The sequence below is a fragment of the Acinonyx jubatus genome, chromosome X, assembly GCF_027475565.1.
Source record: "Acinonyx jubatus isolate Ajub_Pintada_27869175 chromosome X, VMU_Ajub_asm_v1.0, whole genome shotgun sequence".
In the NCBI taxonomy this organism is placed as follows: Eukaryota; Metazoa; Chordata; class Mammalia; order Carnivora; family Felidae; genus Acinonyx; species Acinonyx jubatus.
In genome coordinates, this window is record NC_069389.1 from 14294177 (window position 1) to 14303896 (window position 9720).

The window sequence follows — 9720 nt, forward strand, 5'->3', positions numbered from 1 at the left end:
TATTGTCAAAATGTCAATAGTACCCAAAGCTATCTACACATTCAATGCAGTCCGAATCAAAATTGCACCAGCATTCTTCTCGAAGCTAGAACAAGCAATCCTAAAATTGGTATGGAACCACAAAAGGCCCCGAATAGCCAAAGTAATTTTGAAGAAGAAGACCAAAATGGGAGGCATCACAATCCCAGGCTTTAGCCTCTACTACAAAGCTGTAATCATCAAGACAGCATGGTATTGGCACGAAAACAGACACACAGATCAATGGAATAGAACAGAAGCCTTGGAATTAAACCCAAAAAAGTATGGCCAACTCATCTTTGACAAAGCAGGAAAGAATATCCAATGGAAAAAAGACAGTCTCTTTAACAAATGGTGCTGGGAGAACTGGACAGCAACATGCACAAGGATGAAACTAGACCGCTTTCTCACACCATTCACAAAAATAAACTCAAAATGGATAAAGGACCTGAATGTGAGACAGGAAACCATCAAAACCCTAGAGGAGAAAGCAGGAAAAAACCTCTCTGACCTCAGCCGCAGCAATTTCTTACTTGACACGTCCCCAAAGGCAAGGGAATTAAAAGCAAAAATGAACTATTGGGACCTCATGAAGATAAAAAGCTTCTGCACAGCAAAGGAAACAATCAACACAACTAAAAGGCAACCAACGGAATGGGAAAAGATATTTGCAAATGACATATCAGACAAAGGGCTAGTATCCAAAATGTATAAAGAACTCACCAAACTCCACCCCCGACAAACAAATAACCCAATGAAGAAATGGGCAGAAAACATGAATAGACACTTCACTAAAGAAGACATCCGGATGGCCAACAGGCACATGAAAAGATGCTCAATGTCGCTCCTCATCAGGGAAATACAAATCAAAACCACACTCAGATATCACCTCATGCCAGTCAGAGTGGCTCAAATGAACAAATCAGGAGACTATAGATGCTGGAGAGGATGTGGAGAAACAGGGACCCTCTTGCACTGTTGGTGGGAATGCAAACTGGTGCAGCTGCTCTGGAAAACAGTGTGGAGGTTCCTCAAGAAATTAAAAATAGATCTACCCTATGACCCAGCAATAACACTGCTAGCAATTTACCCAAGGGATACAGGAGTGCTGATGCATAGGGGCACTTGTACCCCAATGTTTACAGCAGCAGTTTCAACAATAGCCAAATTAAGGAAAGAGCCTAAATGTCCATCCACTGATGAACAGATAAAGAAGTTGTGGTTTATATACACAATGGAATACTACGTTGCAATGAGAAAGAATGAAATATGGCCTTTTGTAGCAATGTGGATGGAACTGGAGAGTGTTACGCTAAGTGAAGTAAGTCATACAGAGAAAGACAGATACCATGTTTTCACTCCTATGTGGATCCTGAGAAACTTAACAGAAATCAGGGGAGGGGAAGAAAAAAAAAAAAAGAGGTTAGAGAGGGAGGGAGCCATAGCATAAGAGACTCTTAAGAACTGAGAACTGAGCATTGATGGGGGGTGGGAGGGAGGGGAAATTGGTTATGGGTATTGAGGAGGGCACCTTTTGGGATGAGCACTGGGTGTTGTATGGAAACCAATTTGACAATAAATGTCAATTAGAAAAATTAAAAATAGAATTACCATATGATCCAGTAATTTCACTATTTGCCAAAAAAATACAAAAAGACTAATTAGAAAAGAATACGCACATATGTTTATTACAGCATTATTTACAATAGCCAAATTATGGAAGCAACCCAAGTGTCCATCAGATGAAAGGATAAGAAGACATGGGGCATGTGTGTGTGTGTGGGTATGCATGCATGCAATGGAATATGATATATATATATACACACACACATATATATACATATATATACACACACATATATATATACACACATTATTTATATATATATATATATATATATATATATGTGCACAATGGAATAGTACTAAACCATAAAGATGAAATATTGCCATTTACAACAACATGGATGGATCTAGAGTATAATGCTAAGTGAAATAAGTCAATCAGAGAAAGACAAATATCATATAAATTCACTTATATATGGAATTTAAGAAACGAATGAAGAAAAAAGAGACGAATAAAAATCACTCTGAAATACAGAGAACAACCTGGCAGTAATCAGAGGGAAAATGGGTGCGGGAATGGATGAAACAGGTGAAGGGATTAAGAGTACATGTATCATGATGAGCACTGGGTAATGTATAGAATTTTCTAATCACAAGCAGGGGAAGATGGCAGTGACTGTTCCACAGCAGCACTGGACCATAGAGTAGCTGTGCAATGGGCAGCTACCCAAGAAGGACATTATCAAGTTTCTACAGGACCACAGCTCAGATTTCTTTCTTTCAGAACATAAGTTATTAGTAAACATTAAAAATGTGGCCAAAACAGCTAACAGGGACCATTTGGTTTCAGCCTATAATCATCTTTTTGAATGAGTTTCAAGGGTACTGAAAGTATAAGTATCTGAGCCGGTGAAAAATGTGCAGTTTAATGAAGACAAACCCAAAGAAACCAAGCCTGAAGAGACTCTAAATGAGGGTCCACCAAAATAAATTCTGTTCTTAAAAATGGAGATAAAACCAACTTTCCCCAAAAGAGACAGGTTGTTCACTGTTAGTATACAGGAACACTATAGGATAGGACTGTTTATGATATTAATATTCAAACAAGTTCAAAGAAGAAGAAAAATGCCAAGCCTTTAAGTTTTAAGGTTGGAACAGGCAAAGTTATCAGAGGATGGGATGAAGTTCTCTTGACCATGAGTAAAGGAGAAAAGGCTCGACTAAAGATTGAGCCAGAATGGGCTTATGGAAAGAAAGGACAGCCTGATGCCAAAATTCCACCAAATGCAAAACTCATTCTTAAAGTGGAATTACTGGATATTCATTGAAATAGCAATGTTTCAGGTATAAAGACATTAGCAACAATAAAACATGGCCCTGAAGAAACTTACATAACTAATTTGAGCTGGTTACTATTGTAAGGGAAGAGTAAACTGGAAAATTCAAGAAGTCAAATATTATTTACTCTATCCCCAACTTTTAAGATATGCAATCCATCATAATTCCCTAAAGTGTGAAATATTTTACTACAGCTGCATAAAATATTGGTTATGGGGAACTGATTTTCCTTTTACCTCAGGTTGTAAACTAAAAGGTTCAATAAAAATGTATCAAGTGTCAAAAAAAAGAATTGTTAAATCACTATATTGTATACCTGAAACTAATAGAACACTGTATGTTAATTATATTGGATTTAAAGTTTAAAAGAAAAAAGTAATGTTCTTTTCTTCTATCTTGCTAAGAGTTTTTATCATGAAAGAATGTTTAATACTGTCAAATGATCTTTCTTCATCTGTTCAATAATCGCATGATCCCCCCCTTATTCTGTTAATGTGACGAATTAAACTGCTTGATTTTTAAATTTTAACCCAACTTTGCATTCCTGGGTGAAGGCCTACTTGATCATGATGTGTCATGCTCTTTGAACATTCTTATACAGGTCTTTTGGTGCATTGTGCACACATTTCTTTTAGCTACATATATAGGAGCAGAAATACTGAGTCATAAAGTATGGACATTGATTTTAAGGAAAGAGTATGGCTTTAGGGGTATTGAGTCAAGGCTTAAGGAAGACTTCTGGGGGTATATGTTCAACAGGCAATTAAAAATGTGGCGCTGGAGCTTGGGTAGAAGCCAGAGGTGTGGATTTGGGAGTCATCAACAAAAAGCTTACATGTGAAGCCACTGGGATGGAATGCTCTGTGTGGGGGAGGATCAGGGAAGAGAGAAGAGGACTCCAGATTAACACTTGAGAAACACCTGTAGCTAAGAGGCAGGAGGACAAAGGACCAGGAGAGAGAGGCACGACTTCAAATGGGTGGGACAAAAACTAAGAGTATCAACTTTTCAACATTATGGATAAAACAAGGAAAAGGACTCCTTAGTTTTGGTGACCACAGACCTTCATACTATTTTCTCCCTTGCTATAGCTACTGCTTTAATTTTCATCTTTATAAAGTTCTTCGGTTACTTTTGGAGTCATGCCAATTTGCAAGACTGTTATCACCCTGGCAGCTGCTAAGAACATTCTATTCCACCCCACAGAAATACTCAGGACAGAGTACTTAATGAGGACTAATTATAGGCCTATCAGTCAAAATTATGACCCCCAAAATAGCAGAATTTCAAAAGTCAGCTGAAGGTGTATGTGGCACAGGACAAAGCAGCCACACAAATGGATAAAGAGAAAAAAAGGTTCTCTTTAAAAACTATTAACTTCATAGAATTGGGTAGCTGAAGTTTCATAACTTGATATACTGAACTTTCCTTCATGCTACCTCTTGCAACCTTCTGTCATACTATGTAAGGCTCCTTTTCAAAGGCAACTGGAGGAAAATCACAAGAAAAGGCAAAGGGGAAGAAGAGGGGCAGGTCAGCTGAGTTCTGTGGATAAAAACATTAGAGAAAGTTTGGGAAGATTTCACTAGCTTGTCTCTACATTCTCTTTGAGCAGAAAGTAAAGCAACATATACACTATAGGTCATTAGGTGCACAGCAGCATCCTTCAATATGCAGTGAATGTTATTCCACAAAATAAGTATCATGCTTTTACTGTATTCCAAGCAAAAGAAAGATAATTAACCCTGCAGTAAATATCTCTCATCAACAACATAAAAGCTATGTTCCACGCCTTTTAAGGCAATGGAAACTAAGAGCATAAAATAAGTGATAAAGAAATAAGATGGATAACTTCCAAACCAGAAGAAGAAAAAAAAACTTAAATAAACAGGAACAAGAAAGCAAAAATTAAACCCAAATGTATCAGTAATCTATGTCTTTAACCATTATCTTTAATAGATAAGTAAGTCTGTTTATATTGAGTGGGTGAAAACAAAAGCTAGAGATAGGCTTTTTACAAAAGGCACACCTAAAACACAGTGGACATACTAAAGCTAAAATAAAAGGAACAGGAAAAAATATACCAAATAACAAAAAATCTATCTAGCAAGATTAATATAAGCAAAGCAAAATTTAAAGGGGAAAGACTTAGTAGTAATAAAGCAGGACCTTACTTGATGATAAAAAGAACAATCTACCAAGTAGCTTTAACAATTTTGAACCTCTATGCATTAATAACATAGTTTCAAAATATATAAAGCAACATTTTTATAAGATATTCACCATTATTGAAGATTAACTTCTTTCAAAAAGTTACCAATCAGGTGGGCCAAAAATATACATATTAAAAATAGCAATGGGGGGGGTGCCTGGGTGGCTCAGTTGGTTAAGCGTCAGACTTGGGCTCAGGTCACGATCCCATGGTTCATGGGTTCAAGCCCCACGTCAGGCTCTGTGCTGACAGCTCAGAGCCTGGAGCCTGTTTTGGATTCTGTGTCTCCCTCTCTCTCTGCCCCTCCCATGCTTGCACTCTGTCTCTCTCTCTCTCTCTCAAAAATAAATAAACATTATTATTTTTTTTAAAGCAAGGTGTGCCTGGGTGGCTCAGTCAGTTGAGCATCTGACTCTTGATTTCAGCTCAGGTCATGATCCCAGAGTTGTGGGATCGACCCCTAAGTCGGGCTCTGCACTAAGCGTGGAGCTTGCCTAAGATTCTCTCTCTATCCCTCTGCCCCTCCCCTGCTCACACATGCATGTGCAGGCATTGTCTCTCTCTTAGAACAAAAAAACAAAAACAAAAAAAAAACAATTGCAAAAACTTAATCATGTCAGATTCCAAGAAGGCTTTCTGATTAATCAGAAAATATGACATAAACTAAGTCACTGGAAACTGGAAAATACAACATAAACTAAGTCACATTTTGGGGTTCAGAAGCAAAACCACTTTAAAACTCAATAAAATGGGAAATGACTGCAATAGTTTTATTTTACAGTTTACTGCTTTTCTTTGATTCATTTTCCTATCCAGTTGCAAACTGTCAAATCATTTCAACTGCCATCTTCTATTTCTGTTATATGTTCAGATATTAATTGACTTGTTTCTCATAAGCTTGCAAGGTGAAAAAAATATTGTTCTTATTTATTAAACTCAAGTAAATGAAACCCGCCTTCCACTCATTACCAGAAAAAAACAATTCTTTGGTGGTAGAGGTACCAGAGCTTGTTGAAAATTATCTGAATGGTATTCTGGATATCCAATAGCATCTTTGTAGCACCCACTCATACCCCTAACCCACCAGCATTTTAAAGCCTATTTTGCCACCAGGGTAGCAAGTTGAAAGTGCTGGGAAATTAACCTAACAGTCTTCAACCCAGAACTCAGTGGATTTGCTATATAAATGCTTCAGCTTTCTCACCCTCAGGTGGCAGAACCTTGAGGCACATTTTCTACACCCTTCCCAGTGATCCCCAGCAGGCTTAAGGTCAAATAGCACACTATAATGGCTCCTTCCCTTGCCCTTCTCATTTCTCTCCAGTGTTTCCTTCCCCTTCCAATTCAATCATTTGCACTTGAATCTTTGTCTCAGGTCGACTTCTACAGGAAACCAAACTAAGAAAATCTCACTGTGGAAAAAAAAATGCATGCTTTACACAATTTCTGCTTGTTGCTTAATGTCAGAGATAATGGAGTCATTAACATTTGTTTCTGATCTCCTAAAACACAGAGATTCCACAATAAAATGTAGTGAGCATCCCAGTGTGCATAGCAGGGAACTAATGGCCTTATTTACAACAGAGCACCACAAAGTAAGTGCCATACTGGGCGACTGCAGAGGGAGAAAGAAGAGTAGAATATTAAGGAATTTAGTAAGGACTTGGGTCTAGGGAGAGTTTAACAATTCTTCATGCTATGGGTATCACAAATGATTCGCGTGTGTGCTCTAAAAAGCTGCACAGGTCAATGCTCCAAGGGCTCCTTGAGATTGCAATGGGGGTTCACATGGCGCCGATTCCAAGTGGTAATTGTTACACTCAACATCACTGCCACTTTCAGTGGACTTTCCCTAGGGACCTTCCCTGAAAGTAGAGACCTTTTCTGGGCAAACCTGCTCACTCTCTGTAAGATCAGAGAGAAGCCTGGCTCCAGACAGCTCAACTCTCATACCACTTCTGGAGTAAATTATTAAGGAACATTTCTTCTGCCCTTTATGCTTTACAAGAAGATTTGCAACCATTCATTGCTCATTCCTTACAACGGTCCTGAGGAAATGCAGGGGAGAGCTGGGAGACTGTGGATGAGTTACTTGGTTCAAATACTTTCCAACATCCTTACACCCTTCCTTGGACAGAACAAAGTCTCTAAAGATCATGCCAAATCTTCCTTTGAAGTGACATGTAGGACAGTAGAAAATAGTTCAAAAAGATCTTTCATTTTCTGAAAGAATTTAAGATCTTGCTTCACCACTCTGCAGTTTAAATAGCTTTATAGAGATTTGGGGGGTTATATTTACACTCCCCCTCCTGCTTTGTATCCATGTTTCAGAAGGCCAAATCCATTCTAAGATAAAGCTTTTTCCCCAGGAAAAGTGACTTTGAGTTCTTTGCAACGCGTGGCTTCTGCTTCTGGAGCTACTGCTTTTCTTCTCCAGTGGGAGAATGTTATCCCCCTGGCTGAATAAATGAAGCACGTATCACAAACTGTGGCAAAGAGGGGAAAAAAGAAAATGAGAAGGAAACAAATGCTTAAAATGACAACCAGAAGAGAACTTCCCTTGTTCATTCTTGTCCTTGTTCCAGGGAGCAACTAGTGCAGGCAGAAAGGGCACAGTGTTCTTGCTCACTTATGATCAGGACGGAGAAGCTCAGCAGTCAGATGCCAGTTATGCTTAGCATCACAAAACTTCCCTTTTTATCTTTTATTGTTTTCAAACTTCATATTCATATTTGGAAGTCAGAACTTGGCTAGAGATAGGAGAGGGATCATAGGCCAATGGTTTTCAAAGGGCAAATTCCTTGTTAAGCAAAGTAATCTTATTTGAATCTTCAACATAAAAAGCAGATTTAAAAGTGGCATGCTGTCTAAATTTATTTTGTAAGTTCTAAGTCAGATAAGAAGCACCCAAGGCTTAGCAAAAATTTTTTTTAAGTATATGAAAAGAAGGAAAGAAGAAACCTAAAATCCTACAACTGTATGTAATATGATACTGACACAATGAAAGCTACTACAAGTTCCCTTTTTGGGGGGACAAGGACATTTAATTGAGCGTAGTACACATAAGTTTGAGAAGGTGTTTTACATGAGCACTAATCCAAAGGCCTGAATTACTGAAACAAAACAAAACAAACATCTGACAAAGTTGTAACTTCACAAAGTAATGATACATCTACAAGAATGTGACTGCAATAAACAAATTAAAGAAAAGCTATGTACTGGATACTGTGTCGAGCCACCCAGAACCCCCTTCAAGAACAACACATCCATCTCCCAGATGCTATGAGTGCTGCCTCCCTGCTACATCACCCTGGGCCCCTCTACATGCTCCTACCTCCCCATTCCCAGGGTAGCTCACATCCAATGACTGGTGGGTGAAGAGGCATGAAGCCCTGGCCCCCTTGCCTCAAGGACAACCAGGAAGCGTCATCCCAGCTGCGGAGCTCCGGTGATTTGGGCTGAGGTCTTGGTTAGTACTGCATCACAGCTCAGCTCCTCCTCCTGCTGAATCCCGCTGCCTTCCCCGACAGAGCACCCACCATTAACTTGTGCATGTAAACATCTGCCTTCGGGTCTCAGACACGTGAAAGTACAAGCAATACCCATGGAGCCTACATGTGGATCCAATAAGCACTCTCATTTGTCCATATTTAACTTGGTCGCTCCACATAGTTATATTTATATACAGTATTTAAAACATGTATATACATATTTCCCCTAATTTTTATTTTGAAAATTGTCAAGCCAACATAAAGAATATCATAAATGCTCATATACTCCCACTGAGATTGAAGAATTCTTAGCATTTTAGCATACCTTGTCCTTCCAAATCTACACTTTCTTTTGCTGTACCACTTGAAAGGATGATTAAAAACCTCATACCACTTGTCTTCTAAACACTTCTGCATGCATCTCCCAAGAATAAGCACAATATATACCACCACCACATTATCATCACACATAAGAAAACTAACAATTCCATTAATTACAGGCTTAAAATATTTTAAATGTTGTTATCAATGATACTCTAATCAAACATTTGTGAATTCCATGGGGTTTCTTAGAATGAAGTTTGAAAAATACTTTTCTAGAGTAATACCTAGAAAGAACAGGCCCATCTGAGGGGGGAAAAAAAAATCAGCCTTCAATTTCATCCATGACCTGGTTAGTATACAAAGGGTAACTAACAAAGCTTGATCCCCTCCATCCTCAACAGACCCAAATAGTATTCTACACCCTTGTGTATCAGACCCATCACACATTAGAATACCGACCCGCATACACAGATACACGCTAAGGTCTAAGAATTGGTTAATATCCTTTAATTAAAGTGACAAACTGGTAAGTGTGTTTATGTGAACACTTCTGTTCTCAAACCCAGTCGGTAAATTTGGTAATGGCTTTTCTTATTAGGCTGGTATTCTTAGGCAGATCAAAAGGGTGTTTAAACAATAATTACTCTTGGAACTCAGTAAGTTTACGTACAGATACTGCATGGCCAGGCATCACAAAAACATATCAATGTGTTATGTCTTCCTTAAATAAACATCATCCATCACTTAAGTAAACCAACAATTAGGTTGAAA

At 38.4% G+C, this 9720-nt stretch overlaps 1 pseudogene; it reads left to right on the forward strand.

Annotated features, from left to right (window-relative positions):
- The first annotated feature begins 2250 nt into the window (after positions 1-2250).
- Positions 2251-2987, forward strand: LOC106986756 (peptidyl-prolyl cis-trans isomerase FKBP3-like; annotated as a pseudogene).
- The last annotated feature ends 6733 nt before the right edge of the window (positions 2988-9720 follow it).